This window comes from Aethalodelphis obliquidens, unplaced genomic scaffold (assembly GCF_003676395.1).
Source record: "Aethalodelphis obliquidens isolate GAN/ISIS:26980383/991018 unplaced genomic scaffold, ASM367639v1 scaffold17, whole genome shotgun sequence".
Taxonomy (NCBI): Eukaryota; Metazoa; Chordata; class Mammalia; order Artiodactyla; family Delphinidae; genus Aethalodelphis; species Aethalodelphis obliquidens.
Window position 1 is genome coordinate 22,820,323 of NW_020837961.1, and position 26,677 is coordinate 22,846,999.

At 41.5% G+C, this 26,677-nt stretch overlaps 1 protein-coding gene across 6 annotated transcripts in view; it reads left to right on the plus strand.

Moving 5' to 3' along the window:
* Positions 1-26,677, plus strand: part of GAB1 (GRB2 associated binding protein 1) — a 125,353-nt gene that overhangs the window by 15,521 nt on the left and 83,155 nt on the right. Inside the window, exon 1 of one of the 6 annotated variants that reach the window (XM_027117074.1) lies at positions 8,376-9,559. The exons of the other annotated variants lie outside the window; for them this stretch is intronic. The gene's annotated coding sequence lies outside the window, so the exon portion shown is untranslated. Of the gene's footprint in view, positions 1-8,375; positions 9,560-26,677 lie in introns of those variants that run through there. 6 annotated transcript variants of the gene reach the window in all.

The following is a 26,677-nucleotide window of genomic DNA, read 5'->3' on the forward strand; positions in this document are numbered from 1 at the left end:
TTCTATAATTTATTCTAACCCATATGTTGTTTAACACAGTGATAGATGTTTCCAATGAATATTTAAATTTGCTGTAAACAAGTGTAAATGCTCCTGGGGAGAACCGCAACATTAGTCATCCAAGTGCAGCGTAAAAAAATATATAGCTTATCAGTTTTCAGTGGGAGTATTTTAACTTTAAAATTTCTGGCTTTGCTTTAACATATAGGAAAAAAAAGTTATAAAATGTTAGTTAAGCAGAAGTTGTAAAATATTAGGTAAGCAGATGTATTGCCCTTTGCATGTTACTAAAATGTCTCTTTCATAATTAAATAAGACATCATTAAACTGAATATACATATTTTAACTTCTAATGATTTTATATTTACTTATATTTAAATAGAAAATGCATAGATTGACTTAAAATTCATAGGATGTTAGTACTTTGATTATTTCTGTTTTAAGATATAATTTTTAATACTCAGCTATATTTAAAAGTTTAGTATCTCCCTACTGATTTCAGTGATGCTTATTAAACAGCTAAAACATACTCTTTTATGGTAGGTTTTATGCATACTAAATATGTTAGCTAATGCGATATTTATTCCCAAGCTGGAGAAACAGTTATATGTTGAGAAACCCATGTTCTTATTAACTGAGGGATATTGGAACATGGATATTGAAGTATTTTTAATGTTTCAGATAAGGTTCTCGTGTTGAAAACATTCATGTTTGTTTTTCAAAGAGAATCTGTTGTTTCTAAACCGTGTATTTCCAAAGCAGAATAACTTTTCATAACTTTGAGATTTTTATTGAAATACTTAAGGAGAAGAAATGCTTTTCTTAAAGTAGTGAAAGGAGGAAAACTTAATTACTGATCCTATTCGCAGTGAGAAAATGAGGACCTAGGGAATTGAGGCCAAGGAAATACCCTGAGTTCAAGGCCAGTTAGTTGGTTTTAGCAGGCAGAGGTAGTCATGGATGCAAGCTTCCTGACACCCAGCCCGGTGCCATTCCCAATCTGCCGCATCTATCCCCATCTTCAGAGGGTTGTTGTACTTTCCAAAATCCAAATGCTTTGACATTTTAAGAGCATTTTAGCTGCCCCTCAGAGCAGTGACAATGTGGTAAGTTCACCCCAGTCTTTCACTCTTTTTTAAAATTTTTCTTTTTTTTTCTTTTGCGGTATGTGGGCCTCTCACTGCTGTGGTCTCTCCCACTGTGGAGCACAGGACCAGCAGCTCTGTGGCATGTGGGATCTTCCCAGACCGGGGCATGAACCCGCGTCCCCTGCATCGGCAGGCAGACTCCCAACCACTGAGCCACCAGGGAAGCCCTAAAATTTTTATTTTTTTAAAAAAACACATAATATAAAATTTACTCTCTTACCCATTTTTAAGTGCACAGTTCAGTAATGTTAAGTGTATTGACACGGTTGTGCCACCCCAGTGTCTTTTGCTTCTCCATCTAATCTCTGGAGCCTTGGAAACATCTGAAGGGGCTTTAGACTGGCACCTTTTGGGAAGGCATGCAGCTCACCTGTGTTTGCTCCTTTCTTGTATTGATAGTAGGAAGTTAATTATGTGGGATTTGCTCACCTAATCCACACAGGAGATCCTACTTTAGTGCTCATTTGGAAATGCCACACCCCTTTCTGCCCCCGAGAAAAAATTCTTTCCTGATTGTAGATTCCGTGCTCAGTTTAATCTTGATCATATGAGCATGAGTCACCCTGGGTAAGTATGTAATCCCATTTATACCTTCCTTCCAACCTCCCTTTAATTTTTAAACTTAAAATACTGGATCCTGTTTTCCTGTATAAGGTCTGGTGATTTGGGGCTAATTTAGGGACCAGGCGATGCTGAGATTTTTTTGGAACCGGCAGTTTCTAGTCTCCTGACAGTGAAGCTGCATGGCCTATTTTAAAATTCAGACTATGTGTGGAATGTCTGTGTGGATGAAGAAACAAGTTAAAGCTTTTTTTGGGGGGAGGCAGGGAGAAAGAGGAATGAAAACTTTTAGGTAGTCTGATTTTGTGGGGGAAATTTTGAGTTTTTTTAGAATACATACAAACCAAAGATAAAGCTTTGTGATTTCTTTGGGTTCACAAAGGAAATACTTAAGGTTGGGCTAAAGAGATATTGTTGAATAAATTCCTTAACCGATAAATTAACAAATTAGTAAACCTGCCGGTGATTTCCGGTTATCATTACTTTCCCAGTGTGTAACCACTAATTCCATGTCTTCGTTTGCAGAATGAAACATATGTCACTGGGAAGTTCTTTTTAAAAGAATACTTGTCAAGTACCTTGGAATCTTTAGGATACTTTGAATATGGCACTGAAAGAATGTAAATCATTGATGCTTATATTTTTACACCCATAGAGGATTACTGGAGTGGGAGTGGGTTGAACGTCGAAATATTCCTTTCAAAAGACAACATACATTTGAGCAAAGCCATTCTCCCTAAATGCTTATTTTAAATTGGCAGTCACTTAGCTAACAGTCAGTAATCTCACTTAGCAAGTGTCTGGCACACCTGTTTTAACCTGCACAGGTTCAGTTCACACAAAGAAAGGGAGGGTGGGGTGACGTGGTGGGAGCACCCTGTTAGTCTCATTAACATATTTGGAATAACTGTATTTGAATATTTGCCAGCCGAACTAGGCCATCTGGACGCCTGCCAAGTGAGCGATGGGAATTTCTGGGAGGAGTGTGGAGATTCGAGCCTGTGAAGTGTTGACGTTTTCTTCTTGAAGGCGAAACCTTTTAGAAGATGCTATTTAGGATACTTCCCTTACCCTCTGAACAAAATAAATTTTTCGTGTTCTCCGTTCAAATTCTGCAGAAATTTCAGATCTCTTTCCACCACCATTTTTTTTTTTTTTTAGAATAGTACCTTAGGACTTCTCTCCCAAAAAGCTTTTGGTAATCTCTCCGGGATGAGTTTGAGTTCTTGTTCTGCCTGGTTTTTGTCTCTGCAGAATTAGTCCTGAAGCTCTTTCCGTGAGCCTCGCTGGAGCACCTCTTCCGCAAGATTATCATGTGAACACAAATATGGGAACAGGACAGACAGGATAAACTAGGGCACCTGTGGAGTCACCGCCTACCCAGTGGTTGCTCAGATCATAAAGATGGCAGCCTGGCTCAGCTCTGAGGCGTAGAAAAATGGTCTTTACAAGGTTCTCTTTTGGGGGCCTGTATCACAGTTGATGCCTTGACACCTGTCTGGCTGCAGCCACAACTTTGGGCTCTAAAACTAGTCAGGGGAGTAGTCAGTTGAAACCAGGTGTTCTCAGGTATTTGGATATAGTGCATTTAAGGGTGAGATGAGGCAAGGCATATCTTGAGTTCTCATGTTGGGGGGCAGTACACAGATGCTCAGGGGTATACTCAGGAGAGTATAAAAATCAGCAGGGGGCTTCCCTGGTGGCGCAGTGGTTGGGAGTCCGCCTGCCGATGCGGGGGGCGCGGGTTCGTGCCCCGGTCCAAGAAGATCCCACATTCTGCGGAGTCGCTGGGCCCGTGAGCCGTGGCCACTGGGCCTGCGCGTCCGGAGCCTGTGCTCTGCGGCGGGAGAGGCCACAGCAGTGAGGGGCCCGCATACCGCAAAAAAAAAAAAAAAAAATCACCAGGGAGCTTTTTCAAAAACCATGCAGTTTGATTTTTTTTTTTTTTCCTGTTTCCTAGTGCAGCAAAGGGTAGGTAGGGATGACAAAGGAATGAGGTGAATCTAGTATCTGTTGAAGCTGTGGGTGCCTGCCACAGTGTGGCAGGTTGCATAGTTTAGGCCTGTTTGCTCTCCTGTCTCATGCTTACTCTCAGGAATGGAAAGATACCCCCTGATGACAGTAACATTCACTCCTCCTGCGAAAGATTTTGAAATAATATGTTAAATGTACATTTAATAAGATTGTCAGAAAAGGGTTTATTTTTCCTCTGATTGGAGCTTTGTTTTTTTCCTTATCTCTTCAAAAGTGGGCCATAAGACTGATATTTTAAAATCACAAGTATGGAGTATCAAAAACAGGAAAGAACAAATTTGATCATAGCTATTAAAACTTAAAAAAAATGAGAACCTAAAAAAGAAAGGGCTGGTGCATTAAACCGAGCCTAAATTTTTTTTTTTTTTTTTTTTTTTTTTTTGCGATACGCGGGCCTCTCGCTGTTGTGGCCTCTCCGGTTGCGGAGCACAGGCTCCGGACGCGCAGGCTCAGCAGCCATGGCTCACGGGCCCAGCCGCTCCGCGGCACGTGGGATCTTCCCAGACCGGGGCATGAACCCGCGTCCCCTGCATCGGCAGGCGGACTCTCAACCACTGCGCCACCAGGGAAGCCCCCAAGCCTAAATTTTTAACAAATATTATAATGAGCATATATATTTACATTTTATATGCCAATCATGTGTGTGTGTATAAATATATATGCTTTTAAGTGTCTAGACCAAAGTTATTAAATTGCAGCCAGCTTTTGTTGAACTTCACTGATTTCTTTGTAAGTTTTTCAGTGTTCTATATGATTCTTATATTTACAAAATCACCATCTACTCTTTTTTGTTTTTCAAAAATATTTATTTATTTATTTGGCTGTGCCGGGTCTTAGTTGCAGCACGAGGGATCTTTAGTTGCAGCATGCGGGATCTAGTTCCCTGACCTGGGATCGAACCTGGGCCCCCTGTATGGGGAACGTGGAGTCTTTTTTTTTTTTTAATTGGAGTATAATTGCTTTACAATGTTGTGTTAGTTTCTGCTGTACAACAAAGTGAATCAGCTATATATATACATATATCCCCACCCTCTTGGACCTCCCTCCCAAACGCCCCCCCACCTCATCCCACCCCTCTAGGTCATCACAGAGCCCTGAGCTGAGCTCCCTGTGCTATACTGCAGGTTCCCACTAGCTATCTGTTTTATACACGGTAGTGTATTTATGTCAAACCTAACTTTCTAACTCATCCTACCCTCCCCTTCCCCCTGCCATGTCCACATGCCTGTTCTTTATGTCTACGTCTCTATTCCTGCCCTGGCACTAAGTTCATCTGTACCATTTTTCTGGAGTCCACATACATGCGTTAATATATGATATTCGGTTTTCTCTTTCTGGCTCACATCACTCTGTATTACAGACTCTAGGTCCACCCATATCTCTACAAATGACCCAATTTCGTTCCTTTTTATGGCTAAGTAATATTCCATTGTATATATGTACCACAACTTCTTTACCCATTCATCTGTCAGTGGACACTTAGGTTGCTTCCATGTCCTGGCTATTGTAAATAGTGCTACAATGAACATTGGGGTGCATGTATCTTTTTGAGTTATGGTTTCCTCTGGATATATGCCCAGGAGTGGGATTGCTGGGTCATATGGTAGTTCTAGTTTTAGTTTTTTAAGGAACCTCCATACTGTTCTCCATAGTGGCTGTATCAATTTACATTCCCAGCAACAGTGCAAGAGGGTTCCCTTTTATTCACAACCTCTCCAGCATTTACTGTTTGTAGATTTTTTGATGATGCCCATTCTAACTGGTGTGAGGTGATACCTCATTGTAGTTTTGATTTGCATTTCTCTAATAATTAGTGATATTGAGCAGCTTTTCATGTGCTTCTTGGCCATCTGTATGTCTTCTTTAGCGAATGTCTGTTTAGGTCTTCCACCAATTTTTGGATTGGGATGTTTGTTTTTTTGATATTGAGCTGCATGGGCTATTTGTATATTTTGGAGATTAATCCTTTGTCCATTGCTTCGTTTGCAAATGTTTTCTCCCATTCTGAGGGTTGTCTTTTCATCTTGTTTATGGTTTCCTTTGCTTTGCAAAAGCTTTTAATTTTCATTAGGTCCCATTTGTTTATTTTTGTTTTTATTTTCAGTACTCTAGGAGGTGGGTCAGAAAAGATCTTGCTGTGATTTATGTCAAAGAGAGTTTTTCCTATGGTTTTCTCTAAGAGTTTTATAGTGTCGGGTCTTACATTTAGGTCTTTAGTGCATTTTGAGTATATTTTTGTGTATGGTGTTAGGGAGTGTTCTAATTTCATTCTTTTACATGTAGCTGTCCAGTTTTCCCAGCACCACTTATGGAAGAGACTGTCTATTCTCCATTGTGTGTTCTTGCCTCCTTTGTCATAGATTAGTTGACCATAGGTGCATGGGTTTATCTCTGGGTTTTCTATCCTGTACCATTGGTCTATATTTCTGTTTTTGTGCCAATACCATACTATCTTGATTACTGTAGCTTTGTAATACAGTCTGAAGTCAGGGAGCCTGATTCCTCCAACTCTTTTTTCTTTCTCAAGATTGCTTTAGCTATTCGGGGTCTTTTGTGTTTTCATACAAACTAAAATTTTTGTTCTAATTCTGTGAAAAATGCCATTGGTAATTTGATAGGGATTTCATTGAATCTGTAGATTGCTTTGGGTAGTATAGTCATTTTCACAATATTGATTCTAACCGTCCTTGAATGTGGTATATCTCTCCATTTGTGTCATTTTTGATTTCTTTCATCAGTGTTTTATAGTTTTTGGAGTACAGGTCTTTTGCCTCCTTAGGCAGATTTATTCCTAGGTATTTTATTCTTTTTGGGGGGATGGTAAATGGGATTATTTCCTTAATTTCTCTTTCTGATCTTTTGTTGTTAGTGTATAGGAATGCAAGAGATTTCTGTGCATTAATTTTGTATCCTGCAATTTTTCCAAATTCATTGATTAGCTCTAGTAGTTTTCTGGTAGCATCTTTAGGATTCTCTGTGTATAGTATCATGTCATCTGCAAACAGTGATGGTTTTACTTCTTCTTTTCCAGTTTGGATTCCTTTTATTTTTTTTCTTCTGTGATTGCTGTGGCTAGGACTTCCAAAACTATGTTGAGTAGTAGAGTGAGTGTGGGCATCCTTGCTTTGTTCCTGATCTTAGAGGAAATACTTTCAGGTTTTCTCCATTGAGAATGATGTTGGCTTTGGGTTTGTCATATATGGCCTTTATTATGTTGAGGTAAGTTCCCTCTGTGCCCACTCTCTGGAGAGTTTTTATGATAAATGGGTGTTGAATTTTGTCAAAAGTTTTTTCTGCATCTATTGAGATGATTATATGGTTTTTATTCTTTAATTTGTTAATATGATGTATCACGTTGATTGATTTGCATATATTAAAGAATCCTTGCATCCCTGGGTTAAATCCCACTTGATCATGGTGCATGATCTTTTTAATGTGCTGTTGGATTCTGTTTGCTAGTATTCTGTTGAGGATTTTTGCATCTATGTTCATCACTGATATTGGTCTGTAATTTTCTTTTGTTGTGGTATCTTTGGTTTTGGTATCGGGGTGATGGTGGCCTCATAGAACAAGTTGGGGTATGTTCCTCCCTCTGCAATTTTTTGGAAGCGTTTGAGAAGGATAGGCGTTAGCTCTTCTCTAAATGTTTGATAGAATTCACCTGTGAAGCCATCTGGTCCTGGACTTTTGTTTGTTGGAAGATTTTTAATTACAGTTTCAATTTCATTACTTGTGATTGGTCTGTTTATATTTTCTAATTCTTCCTGGTTCAGTCTTAGAAAGTTGTACCTTTCCAAGAATTTGTCCATTTCTTCCAGGTTGTCCATATTATTGTCATATAGTTGTTTGTAGTAGTCTCTTATGATCCTTTGCATTTCTGCAGTGTCAGTTGTAATTTCTCCTTTTTCATTTCTAATTCTATTGATTTGAGTCCTCTCTTGTTTTTTCTTGACGAGTCTGGCTAAAGGTTTATCAATTTTGTTTATCTTCTCAATGAATCAGCTTTTAGTTTTATCGATCTTTGCTATTGTTTTCTTCATTTCTATTTCATTTATTTCTGCTCTGATCTTTATGATTTCTTTTCTTCTGCTAACTTTGGGGTTCTTTTTGTTCTTCTTTCTCTAGTTACTTTAGGTGTAAGGTTAGACTGTGAGTTTATTTTGTTTTTTTTTTGTTTTTCTTTTTGCGGTACGCGGGCCTCTCACTGTTGTGGCCTCTCCCGTTGCGGAGCACAGGCTCTGGATGCGCAGGCTCAGTGGCCATGGCTCATGGGCCCAGCCGCTCCGCGGCATGTGGGACCTTCCCGGACCGGGTCACAGACCCGTGTCACCTACATCGACAGGCGGACTCTCAACCACTGCGCCACCAGGGAAGCCCCCAGACTGTGAGTTTTTTAACCACTGGACCACCAGGGAAGTCCCAGTCACCATCTACTCTTAACTAATTATATAAATACAACTTTGATTCTTTTTCTTTTTAATATATATATATTTTTTGGCCATGCCACGTGACTTGCGGAATCTTAATTCCCCGACCAGGATCGAACCTGGGCCCTTGACAGTGAGAGTGCGGAGTCCTAACCACTGGAATGCCAGGGAATTCCCAACTTTGATTCTTCATAGTTTTTTTTTTCAGTTGATTCCTAACAGCCTGTTTAAAATTAAAAAAATGTATAAGTGATTGTAATCATGTCATTCATGAAGCAATGTAGGATTAATATGAAAAACTAGCAGTTCAGTGTTTTCCTTTTTTATTATAAAATGTCAAGTATTATATTCTTGGGGCTTCTCTGTCGGTTTCTTGTATTATAGAATTAATAAAATATGTAATGTTACCAGTTTCACTATTTAGTACATCTTGTTACCACTTTCACTATTTAGTACATCTTGAACATCTCTGAGGGTGGTAGATATTGCATCTATTTCTTAAACAAGTACATGTGTGAAACTATAAAAGTTTATTGGCGTCATAGAACAGCACTAGTGAAACTGGAGTTCAGGCTCTTTCCCCACATTTAAACTGGCAGCACATGTGTGTGGGAAGAAGCTATTAATTACTGATAACCCCTTTAGAATGTGTTAATATTGTTAGGTCCAAATATGAGTTATTCAGTAGGTGCACCAGATTAAAAAAAACTAGACGAAATGTAAATATTGACTTTCATGTCCCTTTTAATTCACTTTAGTGACTTACTGGTCGGTATTTGTGGGGACACATCTAATAACTTTTTTGGGTCGGTTTTTGTCTTCTCCTTATTTTAACTATAAAGTGCTAGGAGGGAGCAGGGAAAAGCTGCCTTCAGGTGTACTGAGGTTGAACCGGTTTAACCATAGTTGCAGCTTGTCTGCTGTCAGCTCCCTCCTTAAAGCCCAGGCTTATTTCCATGTTATATAATCCAGACTGGTTTGTCCTGTTTGGTAGGTTTGTTATAAACTGCAGAGCTAAGTAAACGTGGGAGAACATTTTAAATGGCATTAAAAATTAACCAGTACTTGAGGAGGGATGTAGCAGAGGGGCCCAGCTGTCAGGTGGCCCAGGGTCAGCCTCCTGGGGAAAGAGGGGGGCATTTCTGTTTTCTCTGAGGAACAGGAAGTCGACGTGAAACTATAGCAACTCCTGGCCAGAGGACCACTCCTCAGTGCAGATGACAACCAGCCTGCCATGTCTGATACCAGAAACATCTGATCCTAAAAGCAGATGTTAACTTTGTCCGTTAATGAACTGTGTACACAAGCAGAAACGGACAAACCAAACCAGTGGGACCATTTTCATCCATCTGTGCCCAATACAGAAACAATGAAGGAGAAGGTGACTCGGTGAGTCTTGTCCCCCTCCTAGCTCAGTGCACAATGAGAGAACGTGTCCACATGCTTTGTGATGAGCGTTTCTGATGCCTGCTCACTGTGGGGTTACGCTGACCTATGGTGTTTAATTCACCCACAGTTATAGGGTTATTGGGTTTCCTAAGGCATCCTCTGTCCTTGTCAGTTGAACTTTCTGACAGGTGTGCATCCTCTCGTGTGTGATTCCCCTAAACCCTCTGTAGGACTGTGTGTCCCATTCCATATTGACCGTGTCCTTCCCATATTCGTTTATCATCAGGCCCCCTACCTAGAAATTGGGATCTCCTGGTGGATATTTTGGAGTCTTCCCTGGAATGCCTCTCCCCTCCATACAGGGCCTCTCTGAGGTTTGCAGGGGTTCCCAGGGCCAGAGGGTGTTGGTCAACCTAGAGTGATGGTGATGACCTCCTCCACCATATAACAGTCTCTCCCTCTAACCTGTGCCCATCGCGGGGCTTCTCTTTGAGCAAAAACCCGGGGAACCCTAACGTGGAAGATCTCAGTTTAACAGCAACCCACTTTCCCCCATGAGTCACTCTTAGTTCGAAATATCCTAAAAGAGGTTCTTATTTCTGAAGGTCAGGCAGGTTGCAGCCTGCTTGATTTTTCAGGATCTCTGGTTAATAAGGATTTTGGAGAGTAGAAGAGAAAACAGATCTTTTATGAATGTGGCATAAAACTATACGGCCTTGTGCAAATGAATCCTGGCTTATAGACAGAAGCTTCCTTTGTATGACTAGATTCACCACTCTATCCTTCTCTGAAATACTGAGAGACAAAAATCCCATATATATCACATAATTAAAATAAAAATCAGAATTCAGAACTGGAAAAATTTACAAACAGTTCACATTCTTCTGATTCTGATTTTTTTAAAACATTTTTGCTGTTTTAAATTTGCTTTTATTGTTTGAGATCGAAAATACATTTTCCTATTCTGACTGTTTATTTTTTGAACTGAAACCTACATCCATGGAATTACCATCTTTTCAGTGGTTGACTATTGGAGTTTATAATCAGAAGATTGTGAGACCTTTGGAGGATAAAATAGAAAATAAAGTTAGGTTTAGGACAAGGAATTCTTCTTGGACATTGCAAAAATAGCAAAAAAAAAAAAAAAAGTGTGTGTGGCAACACACACTTTTTCCTGTAAGTTCCTTTTTCCCAAACCCTTGCCGAAATACTAAAAAAAGTTTTTTTGTGCATTGCTTTTTCTCAGAATCCTGCTGCTTATTGTTAGTAAGAATTTCATGTGCCAAAGTTTTGTTTTTCATGTGATTTCTACACATGAAATCACATGGGTCTTATTGAAAATATGTTTTTTTTTAAAGTACAGTGGTAAACGTTGCTGATAATAAACCAAAAGAAAAATTTAATATGAACTTCTATACAATTTAGTTGTAGTGACTAGGGGAAATTCAAAAATGCATTATCCAAGGTGAATGAAGTTAGATGATTGTAGGGGAAATATCAATTCTAATTAAAGATAAAGTATATGAGTGCTCTTTTCTAGTTTCAGAAATTACACTTTTCATTTCCTGCCTGGTCTTTTCCCCAAGGATGTGTGTTTTTAAGATTTTTCTGTCAGGCTAGTATAAGGTGATACTCCGGACCGAGCTCGCTTAATGGAATGGCATCACCGTTTCTTTGGGAATAATCAAGCAGGGAGGTAAAAATTTAAGTCTATGGAGGGAGTCATTGGAATTCTTGAGCAATAGGATACCGTAGAGCATGTGAGAAAGAAACTGAATGCGTTTGAGGGGATGGCCAGTGTTCTGCATCTCTCAACCTGATAGTATCTAAAATATGACTGATTTTTTCGTACTATTAAAACACTGTGGTGACGCATTCATCCTGTCATGCCTTTTAAGAGATGATTTCAGAAATGCTCAGTAACATCTTGTTCAGCTGCTCACTCTGACTCCCTGACTTACTGGTAGGATCTCACCGTAATTGTTTACTCTGTAAATCTTATAGTGGCCTTTGACCGAAAGTAATAAAATGTCACGTGACTTGGTGTAGCCGTCTGGATTCTCAGGTGTAAGCAACAGAAACCTCTGGCTAATTTCATCAGGAAAGGAGTTTCTGAAGGCAATTAGGTAGCTCACAGTTTCCCTGGGAAAGCTGAGAACCTAGCTCAGAACCTCATCAACCAGGAGCAACACCACTGAACTGGTCCAGGGAACATCACTACTGCCTCCTGGGCTGTGACTTTAGACCCGACATCTTGCACCAGCAACATCACTGACACCACACCCCAGACGCTGCCACTACTGCCTCTGGAAGCCGCTCACACTGCCCCAACCCCAGATCCCGGTTTCTGTACAGTACTTGTTTCTTGAGATTTCTTGGGATTCAAAATCTGGGGTGAGTGTGTTTGGCGGAGCCAGCAGACCTGATTATGTGCCTGCTCTGTATTGCACGGGGGAGTGGGGTCAGGGGGAGGGCTAAGAAAACTGTCATCTGGAATATTCTGCTTTTGTAATATTAGGGTTAATGATTTTACAAACATAGGAAGGGGAGTTTAGATGCTGGACAACCTAACAGAGTCAGGTAACTCTACCACACCCAGCATGTTGGTGGTAGAGGCAGAAGGATTAAAACTAAGGACAGGGGCTTCCCTGGTGGCGCAGTGGTTGAGAGTCCGCCTGCCGATCCAGGGAACACGGGTTCATGCCCCAGTCCGGGAAGATCCCACGTGCCGCGGAGCGGCTGGGCCCGTGAGCCGTGGCCGCTGAGCCTGCGCATCCGGAGCCTGTGCTCCTCAACGGGAGAGGCCACAACAGGGAGAGGCCCGCGTACCGCAACAAAAAAAAATAAGGACAACAGTGACCCTCCCACAGAACTTCAAAAATAAAAACTCTGCTACCAGTATGAGGAAGCGAAGTCATCACAAAACCAATAATTTCTTAGCAGACAGTCCCCGACTTACGATGGTTCGACTTAGGATTTTTGTGACTTTACAGTGGTGTAAAAGAGATACGCATTCAGTAGAAAATGTACTTTGAATTTTGCATTTTGATCCTTTGTGGTACAATCCTCTCTCATGATGCTGGGCAGAGGCCGTGGCAGCTCCCAGACAGCCATCTACAATCACAAAGGTAAACAACCGAAAGACACACAATCATTCTGTTTTTCACGTTCAGTACAGCGTGCAATGCATTACGTAAGATATTCAACACTTTACTATAAAATAGGCTTTGTGTTAGATGATTTTGCCCAGCTGTAGGCTCATGGAAGTGTTTCAAGCACATTTAAGGTGGGTAAGCTATGATGTTTGGCAGGTTAGGTGTATTAAATGCATTTTCAGTTTACAATATTTTCAACTTACGGTGGGTTTATCAAGATGTAACCCCATCATAAGTCGAGGAAGTTGTGTATTCTCCTAACAGCCACCTCCACAGACATAGGAGCAAGCACTCTGTTTAGTGAACAACTGTTATGTGCTGGGTGGTGGTTTTTTGGTTGTTTGGGGGTTTTTTGTTTTTAAATTTTTATCACTAATCCACTCAACAACCTTGGAAAGTACACATTATTGCCACCACTTTTACAGGTAAAGAAGCTGATGCTCAGAGTAACTTAGCAAAGTTACTCAGCTGGTATATGGCAATGCTGAGATTCAAACCCATTTGTGACTGTTTCCAAACCTCTGTTCTTTCTGTTGTACCAGGTTTCCTCCTCACAGAAATTCTGTGGAAGAGCACAGATGCCCTCCCTGATTTAAACCAAACAATTGTATGTTTGCTTCTGCATTGTTTCCCTTCATAATCCATTACTTACCATTAATGTGAGTTGGGAGATGCTCCTAGGCTCAGGCAGGTGACTGGGGCTAGAGCTACAGATTCAGGAACCACAAGAATGTAAGTGTCCCTTGATGCTCTGGGCATCAGCGTGGTTGTCTGGGAAGAGTTTGTGGAGTGAGAGGACACATGGTGAGACCTTACAGAACCCTAGTTTGGGGAGTGAATCAGAAGGAGAGGAACCAGCAAAAGAGACAGATTGATTTTCTCTTAGTAGGAGGAGATCGTGTTAGGGGAGCCAAAGATCACAATGTAAGAAGGAAGGTGTGGTTGGGAGCCAGGTGCTTCAGGAATCAAAATTGGGTGGAAAATAGGCTACTGGGGTAGACCAGTCAAGCAGGAAGTTAGGGTGGCCTTTTGTAATTTGAAGTAATGTTCTCTGAATCTTACCCTTCTCTGTAAATCTGATAGAAACACCACCCTGTAGTTTAGGTTCACACACTCAGCGGGCCCGTGCAATTTTGTGTTTAAAATTTTAGTTCCTTTTTTTAATGATGCTTTAGTTTTGGTGGTCTTTGGGCCACACCCATAGAGTGACCAACCATTGGACTAGTGTTTCCTGCGTCCCATTCTGGAGTCATATTTGTTTATCTAGAGGCCATCATCCCTGAAGAATGACTTAGATTGATTCCCCCTCAGTCTGTTATTTTATGTCTGCCCACGTGGAAGCGAATCTGCCTCCTTCCTTCCAACCCACGGGGCCTGGTGAAATCTTCCAACCACTTAACCTATTTGTTTGTCTTTTTGCAAATCAAAAGAGCCTGATGTCATCCTAAAGCATCCTTGTGATTAAGCTTCGGAAAGGATGAATGATTAAAAATTAACTATTTTCAGTTTATCTGGTTCCTCCCTCTTTAGAGAACCTCGTTAGAATATACAGGCATAGGAGTGGAAGTATTCCTGAGTGAGTTATAGAAAATGATGGGGAAAATTGAGAGGTGTTGGGATGGATTTTAATGTCTGTGAGGTTATATGTCCAGGGCAGAGTCTGTCTTGGGTGGGCCCTGAGCGGGAGGGCGTTTTTCTCTTTTAGGTGCAGCCTTGTCTTGTCCATTCTTGATCACAGTGTGATTTCTCCTTTGTTCTGGGGTGGTGAGATTTCCTTCCTCTGGGTCCTGTGGTCCCTGCTGTAGCCCTAGTGTCTGCTGGTCCACTCCCCCCAGCCCACATCAGTGCCAGTCATCTCTGCCTGTGCTTGTTGGCATTGGGATTTATAAAAAAAGGGTGAAAACAGGGGAGATGAAAATGAAAGTTCTCCCTGCACCTGCTTTTTAGTTGTTCATTTCTGTCCCTCACCTTCTCTCCCTCCAATGAGGAAAGGAATGCATGATGGGAGAACAAAGAGGAAATTATACCTTACATTTCTAAATACTCTTCCTTTTCCGCTCATCAGACCTCTCCCCTCTCCCCACTCACCCTCACGCCATTCTCCTTTCTGACCCTTCAGTGTTTGTCTTCCCTGTTAGACTGTAAGCTCCGGAAGGATAAAAACCGTGTGGGTTTTGGTCTCTGCTGTGCCTCCCAGGGCCTAGTATAGTGCCTGACATAGAGAGAAGATGCTTCAAATACGCACATTTAGTGGATGAGTGAGGACGACAGCGAGTTTGGGGTGGAAGGGGGAGTAAGCCATGATTTCTATTGTTGCTGACAACCTTGCCCTGGTCCCATTTCTTGGTCATCCCCCATCTCTGATCTTCAAGGAGCCCACCTCCTGGCAGCAGCAGGGTGGTTCTCACAGAGGGGTGCTGGACACATTTTCCCATGGCACGTTTTTCTGCATGGTCCTTAGTCTGTTGGAACTATATACTTAAGGGAGTTTTAGTGGGCTGGCCAGAGAAGGGAGCCATTATGTACCACATTGTTTCTATGGGAAAATGCATTCTGAGTTCAAATGAATCTACTTACTTAGAAACTTTTGGATTGCATCCTTTCCATTAGTTGAGGACTGCCATTGCATGATCTCCCATTCAGGCTTTTATTCATTACTGATATGTAAATGAACAGTAAGCCATTTCTTTGTAGAAGGAGCAGAGCCAGAAGTCTTTCCTTCTGAGATGATAAACTGTTACATTAAAATGAATTTCCTGGGCTTCCCTGGTGGCGCAGTGGTTGAGAGTCCGCCTGCCGATGCAGGGGACGCGGGTTTGTGTCCCGGTCCGGGAGGATCCCACATGCCGCGGAGCGGCTGGGCCCGAGAGCCATGGCCGCTGAGCCTGTGCGTCCGTCCGGAGCCTGTGCCCCGCGGCGGGAGAGGCCACAACAGTGAGAGGCCCGCGTACCGCAAAAAACCAAAAAATGAGTTTCCTTCATCTGACAAACATGGTGGTTCATTTCAAATGTATTCATAGAGTGCCTGTTACATTCTGGGCTTTGTGGGAAGGATTCACACGTGAATAAAATAGGGACTCTGTCCTGGCAAGGGCACAGGCAGGTTTCCATTTAAAAAGGAATTGCACTCCTATAGCACACAAGGTCGCTTCCAGGCCAGTAATTCTGTGGTTTTGAATTGCTCTATTCATTTGCCCATTTTCCTTATCACATGTGGTTCTGTTATGAAATGTATTTTTAGATAATGATGGAGAAAGCATATTGACGTTCATGAGTAACAATTAATATCAATAACCCCACCTTTACAGCTTTTCAGTCATTCTGAATTTGTCTGTATTATTGAGAATGAGAAATCCAGGAGCAAACCATTTATTTTTATTCCAACTTTTTATCATGAAAAGAATGAAGCCGGACCCATCATGAAATTGACATAAAAATAGTGCCGTGGTACTTTAATTTGAAAGCATATTCCTCAGGGATAGTATGTATGGGTGTTGGTGTTAACAGATAGTTTTAAAATGCTCTCCTGCAATTTTCAAACTTTTTACAGTGTTTCTCCTCCATTGTCACCGTCACACACATACACACGTAACACATGCGTACAACACAGCATCTCTTCGTGTAAGTAAAAATATTTCAGTGAGATGTCCTTCTTTCCCCAAATTGTTTACCCATGCATCTTAATAAGTACTTGATGAACAGAATCTAGTTTCTGGGAACTGGAATGTGGGAAATGTGGATGTGTATATAAAAAATTCTACAGGTATTTATAAAATATACTTGGAACTCCCTGTAAAAAAAATAATGGGTTTTTTTGGGGAAAATAGTTGTGTTTGTGTGGAAATAGTCTTATTAGTCTGCCTTGAAACTTGGAAAAGTTACCTGGTAGTTTATTTCAAATCTGATTTGAGCCACAAACTTCTTTGTTGCTGGATCTCTTTTATTTTTAATTACAGTCTATAATTCAAGTAGTATATTAACTGTTTCTGGTAAGTGAATTAATGACTGGTTCCTCCCAGGATCTGGAGAGAAACTGGTACTATATCTAGCTTCTGGAATTCCATTTAGTGATCAGGGTAACAGGATAATTCCTGAATTAGTGCTTAAACTTGAATTTGCAAATACGTTTTGGAGTGTTATTTTTCCTCTCTACAATAACTACTAATAAACTACATGTTTTCTTGCCTTGTTGGTTTCTTATTTAGCAGTTTCTTTTAATGTAAAAAATCAATCCTTAGCTAGAATCTGGTCCCTGTAGTTATGAGAAGTTGAAAACCCACATTTGAGGAGTAGTTCGGTTTTAATGATAGAACAGTTCATAAATTATTCAGTAGCTTGCTTCTGTGAGCAAAATACTTTCAGTATTCTTTGCTGTTCTGTTTAATACAGAATGATACTTCATGCAGGTATATATCACGGTGTTCGTACTGTCAAAAAGATCATTATTTAAAGTTGGCAAGAACCTTGAATTATTAAAACAAACTGTATGCATATTAACTTGGTTTAATCAATACTTGGAAGATTGTTTTTAACTAAAGTTTCCTTATAGGAGAAAATCAAATTATTGCAGTGTAATGAACCACGTTTGAAATGAGGGAAATGCTTTTCTTGATAACTGGCACATAATAGGTACCCAATAAGTAATCCTGTCACTTGTGCTAAAGAACGTAACCATTTAGACTCAGAAGTTCAGACCGTCTCACAATGCACAGGTCGGCACATTGTGAGACATTTTCCTTCTGTTTATGCCTTAAGTATGTGCACATGGTATAAAACTGGTAAACTTTTTATCGTTTTATGTGCATCTGTATTATCTTTTTCACTTTCACTTCCTTTTACTCATAGAATGAACATTTAGCTAGATTTTTGCTTGTGATGAGTCGTTTTGCTCCTACTTGAGTTTTTTCTAAGTTCATTGTGTACAAAGCAAAGCACAAAATCAGAAATTTATGATAAATTTGACCCAGAAGAGGAAACTGTTAGCTTTCTAAAGTCTTTGAGTCTTTCTCAGAGGAAGACAGAATAAATTAAATACTAATATCAGGCCACTTTCTGTAATTAAGAACAAATAAATGAACCATCAACATGCACAAAAACGTGGCATCTGAAAATGTATGATTGGTCTTTTTTATATTGTCTTGGAGAACATATACAATGGAATGCAGCCCCCTGAGCTTCAATAAAAATGCCATTCGAAAATTAAACCTGATGCTATATAAAGGACACTAATCTTTTATACTAACTACTTTGTGTTCCAGTGTTAAAAAGCTTCATGTAACTTATTTATCATTTATTTTTTAATACTTGAAATGTACTTTGCAGGGTTTGGAGGGTTAGGAAGACAGCAGGTTCATTTCTTCTAGGAAAGTTCTAAGGCGGTGAACCTTAAACTTAAAAATTTCAACCTGCTGTTATGTTTTATGTCCTGTACATATGTGGTATTCTCGATACATAGTTAATATATATGTCAAAGTGAAAAATATGTATAGGGCACTAGCCTAGGTATTCAAATTCTATATAAATGTAAATATTAAATGGATTAATTTTATTTTCTATAACAGCTCTATTGAGATATTAAATCACATACTATCAAGTTCGCCCGTTTATATAAGTGTGTACAGTTCACGGGGTTTTAGTAGACTCACGGGACTATGCATCCATCACCACTATCTGATTCCAGAACATTTTCATCACCCTAAAAAAAGAAACCCCATAACATTATCAGTAACTCCCATCTTCCTGCAGTGCCCCTCCCCCCACCAGCCTTAGGCAACCGCTAATCTACTTTCTACCTATATAGATTTGCCTATTCTGGCTCTTTCATATAATGGAATTACATGTGGCCTCTTGTGTCTGGCTTCTTTTACTTGACCTAGTTTTTTTTTTTTTTTGGCTGTGTTGGGCCTTCGTTGTGGTGTGCAGGCTTCTCATTGTGGTGGCTTCTCTTGTTGCGGAGCACGGGCTCTAGGCGCGTGGGCTTCAGTAGTTGTGGCACGTGGGCTCAGTAGTTGTGGCTCGCGGGCTCTAGAGCGCAGGCTCAGTAGTTGTGGCGCACGAGCTTAGTTGCTCCACGGCATGTGGGATCATCCCGGCCCAGGGCTCGAACCTGTGTCCCCTGCATTGGCAGGTGGATTCTTAACCACTGCGCCACCAGGGAAAAGCCCCTGGCCTAATGTTTTTAAAGTTCATCCATGTTGTGGCATATATCAGAATGCCATGCCTTGTGATTGCCGAATAATCTTCCATTCTATGAATATATCACAATTTGTTTATCCAAAGTGGATTAAATTTATTTTTTCATTTTTTGCAATCCTCAAGACCCTCTGTAATTTTTCCAGGCTGCTTTCTCTTCCCTCTCCCTCTGTTCACATTCCATACCTTTCATGGCTGGGTTTTCACTGTACTGTTTCCTTGTTTGAAGACTGTCTCAAATGCTACTTCCTTTTTGAATTTTTTTCTTTGGTCCCTTGAGTGATAAGTAATCTCTCTTCCTTCAAATTGTCACAGTCCTTTGTTGTGCCACAGTTTCAACTTGTGCTTTTGGTTATTTATGTAGTTGTCCCTCATTTCAGATTTTAATGCATGAGACAGGGACATTTCTGTTGCTACCAGAAATAGCCTTGCAAAGAGCCAAAAATCAGTAAGTAGTTTTTAAATTAGTGAATGAAATCATTGGAGATCACCTGGGTGTCATAAGACTAAAGCCATAATTGATAGTTACTGTGTCTAGTCAGGATGCCAGAAAACTGAACCAGGAATTAAGGGAGATAACTACATTTTTGGAAAAACTTATCTTCCCATTATTCAGTGTCTGGCACATAACTGGAACTCAGTACATGTTTGTTGAACTGGATCCAGGATCTGGTAGCACGACTAGGGAAATCTTCAATGTCTCTAGAAAGGAAATTCTGTATTTATAAATATACTTAGTCACCCCTAGTTGAAATGGGAGAGAGTGAGAATGTATGTTGGTCCAATGAGGAAAATGTTTGGTGAGTATCTCTTTGCAGGAGAGCCCCAGAGCAGTTGCTTTTCACTTTTATATTAGGTATGTCATGTTTGGATATGTCATTAAATGTTTGCTTTTTTCTTTTGCCTTCCAGAGGCATAAGTTCTAGTAGCCAGTTACCACTGAAGCCTCAATAAAACACGCTGTCGTGAGTTCCCCTCTAAGTACAAGGGCTTGAGGGTACATCTTTCAGCTTTTTTGAAGCTGTGTTTGGACCATCCTTAAGTCAGGGGTCAAGCTGCAAATTCCGATGAGGATCTAAGTTCTGATGATGGGGCCATCCACAAGGGCTCCCCTCGGGTGTAACAGGGGAGGGACTTTGCTTCTAGGCTAGTGTTTTCAGCCCCATCCACAGGGCTTTCATCCAAGGGAGAAAGATGTTATTGGTGGGTCCTGTTTTTGAAGGAAAAAAAGAGTAAACAGGGGTTCCTGCCGGTGTAGTGAAGAGTTTCTTACATACTGGTACTAATTACTTTACGAAGTCAAAGTTCAGAGAAAGGGGGCCCCAGGCAGGATAGGACAGCAGCCCAGTGTTGAAAGAAGTAAGCACCTAAACTCTTAGGATTCGCTTAGTTTCTGATTTTTCCCTAACGGTGGTCTGCCCCAAATAGGACTGTGCTGTTTTTGGAGTAGATGATGCTACCCCATCATCCTGTGATTGTCTAAAACTTAGATATTTAAACAGTTTGAAAACTTGTTGCGAATATAATTATAAATTGAAATAATAGAAGTTTTATGGCTTTCATTTTTATCTTCTCCGTTTCTACCCACCTAAGCTGTTACAGAAGCCGAATTTCTGTAAGTATATACAATTAAAAATAATTATGATAGGGCTTCCCTGGTGGCCCAGTGGTTGGGAGTCCGCCTGCCGATGCAGGGGACGCGGGTTCGTGCCCCAGTCCGGGAGGATCTCGCGTGCCGTGGAGCGGCTGGGCCCGTGAGCCATGGCCGCTGAGCCTGCGCGTCCGGAGCCTGTGCTCCGCAATGGGAGAGGCCACGGCAGTGGGAGGCCCGCGTACCACAAAAAAAAATAATAAAGAAATAAAAAATTATGATATACAAGTAGTTGTTCTTGGCAGTACATTCCTATGGAGGTTTTTCTGCATATTTTGGGCAGTTCTCAAGGTTTTGTTCTTCTTCATTTAATAACTTAAAAAGTTGTCTTTATTTTCCTTTGTCTAAATTCATCTGGTTTTATGTGTACTTTTCCCACTTGATGTTTTGTTTGCTTAATGCTTGCTGTGACACTAGGCCATGTAAAGAAAAACGATTCTTACCAGACATTTTCATTCATTTTATACCACTCTGTTGGCAGTGAGAAAAGAATATTTCCCCACTGGATACATTCTTTATAAGATCAAAATCAATGCAGAGTGAAATTATCCTTTTGCTCACGTTCCTGCAAAAAGGCAGCCTCCATAACAAGGGATGAAAAGGAGAAGTTTAGTGGTGTTTGCTCTTTCACAAAGTTGTTTTTGGAGAAAGAACGTTAATATATATATGATTTCCTATTAACCGTTTTTGGTGTCCAGGTTTGATGCTGTTGTGTGACAACCTAACATTGCTTCCTTTTTCTGAAGAATTGATTGAATGTGAAGCCCAAATGCTTGCTAAAGTAGGAAACTGCTGTTCCGGAATGCACAGGAAATCGAGCTGTTTAAGCATTTCTGCTGAGACACAAGGCAGGCTGTAAACTGTCAGGCTGCATTGCCTTCCCACTGTCGTGACTGGTTTTGAAAGCTGGCTTCAAATAAGTGAAAGGCCTGGTGTTATCATAGCAGCACTAAAACTAATGAATAAGAATTATGGAGTTGGCTGAATAGAAAGGAGGCACGTCTAACAATTAGAGCTGTGCACCAGAGCTCTCCAGAACCTGCTGTGCTCCCTCCCTGTCCCTGGGAGCATTCAAACAGACACCGGGTGAGTCCCCGCTTAGCTGGTGCGCGGATCGGGGCCTGGTGGGAAGCAGGTGGCAACACTCCAGTTGGATAATTTGAGGAACATTGAATAAAAAAAACGCTTACCCAAATCTAGGGTATAGTGAGACTCCAAGGACAAGTAAGAGGGGAGGGCGAGGGCCAGTACCTACACCTGAAGAGGAAAGAGGAAGGAATATTCCCAGACCCCAGGAGGGATGGCTGTGTAGAGATGATGCCTTTCAGGGATGCATAGGGCTGCAGCCAGGGAATCAGTCTCCTGCCCTCTGGCTCCTCTCTCTCTTATCCCCATTGACCAAACCCATCCCAGAGCCAGAGAACCAGACATGATGCAGTCCTTAAGTTAGCCTCCCTCAGCTCAGCAGGACAGGACCAGGTGGAGACTGGATCTGGAGGGGTAGCTGGAAACTGTCCAGCACAGATGTTGTAAAAGAAGTTCCTATGTTGAAGGAGACATCCCTGTTATCCCCATGAATACTGTGGAACTTGTTTCTATGAAGAATCATTGGCTCTCAGAAATACTTGAGGTTACCCAGTTCAGGCATCCAGAAAGTGTAGACTTCCTATTCATCCAACATCTAGTTTCATATTTTCAGTTGTAGAGAACAAAATTTTACTTGAAAGAGCAGCTTGTTCTGTTGTGGAACAGCTCTAATTATTAGGGAGGTTTTTCTTGCATTGAAAGTGCCTTCCTGTAACTCAAGAGTGGTTTCTTGTTCCCTCTTGGAGCTACACAGAACAAGGCTACTGTCTCTCTCTTTTTTTTTTAAATAAATTTATCATTTATTTTTGGCTGTGTTGGGTCTTCATTGCTGCGCACAGGCTTCCTCTAGTTGCGGCGAGTGGGGGCTACTGTTCGCTGCGGTGTACGGGCTTCTCATTGTGGTGGCTTCTCTTGTTGTGGAGCACGGGCTCTAGGCACACAGGCTTCAGTAGCTGTGGCGTGTGGGCTCAGTAGTTGTGGCTCGTGGACTCTAGAGCGCAGGCTCAGTAGTTGTGGCGTACAGGCTTAGTTGCTCTGCGGCATGTGGGATCTTCCTGGACCAGGGCTCGAACCCGTGTCCCTTGCATTGGCAGGCGGATTCTTAACCACTGCGCCACCAGGAAAGTCCCAAGGCTACTGTCTTGCCCTGTATCTTTTGTCCCCATTATAGCCTTTTTGTTGGTTGTTGTTTTAACCGTCATTCATTTATTCAACATGTGCTAATTGAATGTCTGCTAGGAGCCAGGACTTGTTCTAGGTGTGGGATATTCAGCTGTGAACAGGGCAAAACTCCTCCTGCATTCATGAAACTCATATTCTCGTGGATAGAGGTGGACGTTGAACACAGAACTGTATAATGTGATGACCGACCAGTGTTGATAACTGCTGAGGCTATCAACTGTTTATCTTGTTCACAAGAGAAACTTAAATTTGTTGTGAGTCAGCTGTGTAATGCAGTTGCCAAAAAACCTCATTCCGTCTTAGGCTATGTAAACAGAATGCCCAACACTAGAGAGGTTATGTTTCCTCCGCCTTCTGACTGTCCAGCTGGACCTGAAGTGTTGCATCTACATTCTAGAAGGACATTGGAAAACTAGAACTTGATCAGCGGATGTCCCCAGTGTAGCCTTTTTTTAAAAAAAAAATTTGTTCAAGTATAGCTGATTTACAGTGTTGTGTTAATTTCTGCTGTATAGCAAAGTGACTCCGTTATACGTATACATATTCTTTTTCATGTTTACCTCCATTCTCTAGATGTGGTTTCAACTTGGGTAATGCTTAGTAGACTGTCTCTTCCCTTGACCCAGTAATTTAATTTTAGTAATGCAGCCATGGATTGAATTTCCTTTTCTTTTGAAACAACTGTCTTACTTCTGACTCTCAATGTTAAAGTACTGTTAAGCCAGGTCTCCAGCATTTCTTTTTGTACAATTTATGTTTATACTTAAATGTGGGGCTCAATATCTATCTCTATTAAAATGTCATCTCACGTAGCCTTCTGCATTCAGATTCTTCTGAATATTATCTTTCATCTGACTTCATGCCATCTACAAAATTAGTAAGCGTATTCTCAAACATCATCTATGTGATTAATATAATTACTCAATTAAAATCGAATAATGATACTAGGGCATTCCTTCAGGTTATGACAGCTTAATAATTAGTATTCTTTGTGGACGGTATTTCAAATAACTGTGACTACCCTTAACTATGTCATCCAGCCCACATTTCTCCATTTTATCCAGACCTTTTTGGAAAATGAAGAGACATTCTCTTTGTGGCATTTCTCTCTGATACCAGGGTTACCAGAAAACATGTTAGGATAATTTGACATGACACTGGAAATACAGTAAGCCATTGCTGCTCTGTCCTACCCCTGAGTCTTTAAAATCTATCTACTGAATTGTGTTTGAATTGATACCAGACTTGCCTGTGGTTTACCATTTTTGTATGTGCCCTTTTCTTCTTTTCTGGAACCTCTGCCTTCATGTGTGGAGAGCTTGCCAGTAGTGACTCCCTTGGTACCTAAGGATGAGATGAGGCTAAAATTGAAAAGTGACCTCTGTTCCCTTTTTTCAGGATGGGCCACCGTTGCCCGTATTAAGTCTCTTCCTTGATCAAATATAGAACATTGAGGTGAAATAGAAGTTGAATAATTGGGCCTTCTGACTTTGGTGAAGGTTGTACCATCTTTACCAGGATTTTTTTTCTATTTTTTTTTTTTTTTGCGGTACGTGGGCCTCTCACTGTTGTGGCCTCTCCCGCCGCGGAGCACAGGCTCCAGACGCGCAGGCTCAGCAGCCTTGGCTTACGGGCCCAGCCGCTCCGCGGCATGTGGGATCTTCCCGGACCGGGGCATGAACCCATGTCCCCTGCATCGGCAGGCGGACTCTCAACCACTGCGCCACCAGGGAAGCCCAGGATTTTTTTTTTTTAATATTTTATTTATTTATTTGGTTGCACCGGGTCTTGGTTGTGGCAGGTGTGCTCCTTAGTTGCGGCCGGCAGGCTCCTTAGTTGCAGCTTACTGGCTCCTTAGTTGTGGCATGCGAACTCTTAGCTGCGGCGTGCGTGTGGGATCTAGTTCCCTGACCAGGGATCGAACCCAAGCCCCCTTCATTGGGAACACGCAGTCTTAACCACTGCACCACCAGGGAAGTCCCTTTTCCAGGATTTTTTATCTTGCTTCTGATAAAGCTTAAAAGGAAGTGGGAGGGGATGCGGTGTCAAGTCCTCGCATGCTTGCAGGGGGTCAGGGCTCGCATGCAGTCTTCGTTCACGTGCCCAAAGCACTAGGACATGTTTTTGGTTTGGTTTTTGATTTGCAAGCTCCATGTAAGATTATAATGTTTTCTTAAGAGGCTACCTTGTTTATGGGTAAGAAAAAAGACAACATTAACCTTACTGATCCTGGGAATATTTTTGTTTTCCAAAGCAGTGGGTATCCTGTTTTCTGTTCCACTCAAATGCCCAGGAACCCATCCACCTTGCTGGTCATGGGACTTTAGGGGAGAGTTACTGAGGCTGTCCGTTGCCTAGTACAGAAGTTTCCATTGGGACCAGAATGTGATGAAACACACCATACCTGCCAAGACATGGCTTTCAGCAGAGGGCTTGCCTTGACTGCAAGTACCAGAAGTTCGCTTGGGCTGACTGAAGGGTCAGTGTATTAAGGGGATCAGTGTATTAGCTAAGTGGATAGACTGGAAGCTGTTTCACAGTTTTTCTTGCTTTTCACATGCCACAGAGAAAAGACTACGTCCCATCTGGAGCGCACTATTGTGGGAATCTCGTACTTTAGATTCATAAACAGAGTGTGTTTGGGTTTTCCAGATTTGCCTGTGTTGACTGTATATTCCTGAGTATCGCTTTTCTTTCCATTTGACTATCACTGATTTTTAGTTGACTAAGAAAGTGGAAGTCATACTTCTGTTTAGTGCCCACGGCTGTTCCGAGGTTCCTGTGGGCATCGTCTTCCACCAGGCATTCAGAGGGGCTGCCACAGCATAGCAGTCATAGCTGTGGTGAACATTGGTCCTGGTTTATCCTGTTGTCCTGGCATAACTCACTCTCAGAAGTTTCTTGGTTTGGAAGAAAAATTGTATGGTTCCCTTGGGTACATCCCAGAGTATCCTAGAAAGCAGTGGTTCCCATGGTGCAGTCACCGCTCTGACCTCTGGGCCTTCCTTACTCACCTTGTCCTACAAAAAGACTCCAGAATGACTTGCAGGACCTGAACACCTAACAATCCTTGGAGTACTGTTAGTTTTCCTGGACGCACCTGATCGTATACTGCTTTAGAAGGATAAAGATGCTATTCATGGCTGAGGAAGAACTTTCATCATTTTGGTAGATTGAAAAAACATCTTCTTAATGAAAACACATCATCTACTTTTCTAGCTGCACTGATCTATTTAAAAATTTGTCAGTGAAGGTTCTTTAGTAATATCTGCTCATTAAATGAAGATTTGATACCTAATGGGTCTTGAAAGAACCTGTGGGCTTTTGCAAGCCACATCACATCTTGCTACATCCAAAGCACTGACCACTGTTGATTTTCTATCTCTTTCACTAGATGGTAGCACTGGGAAGGCAGGGACCGTGGCTTATCCATCCTGCCTCCATCATTGATCATTCTGTGGGTTTGGATGAGAGAAAGAGGGAAATAGAGGAAGAACGGGAGCTGTGAATAAGCTCTGTTGCTTTCTGCTTCCCTTTTAGGAGTTGAAGCACCCGAGCTGCCTGTCTAGGAATATGAAAGGTAGTAAATATTTTAGGAAGTGGCTTCCACAACTTTATGAATCTGACAAGTCATTTAATTTCCCAGGTTTGTTACCCTACAACTTCCAGCACTATTGACAGTGCGGGCCTGGATGATTCTTGGTTTTAGGGCTACCTGCCGGTGGTAGGATGTTTAGTTAACAGCATCCTTGGTCTCTACCCACTCGATACCAGTAGCACACCCCTCCCTCAGCTGTGACAACCAGAAATGTCTGCAGACATTGCCGAATGTCTGGGGGGGGCAAAATAGTA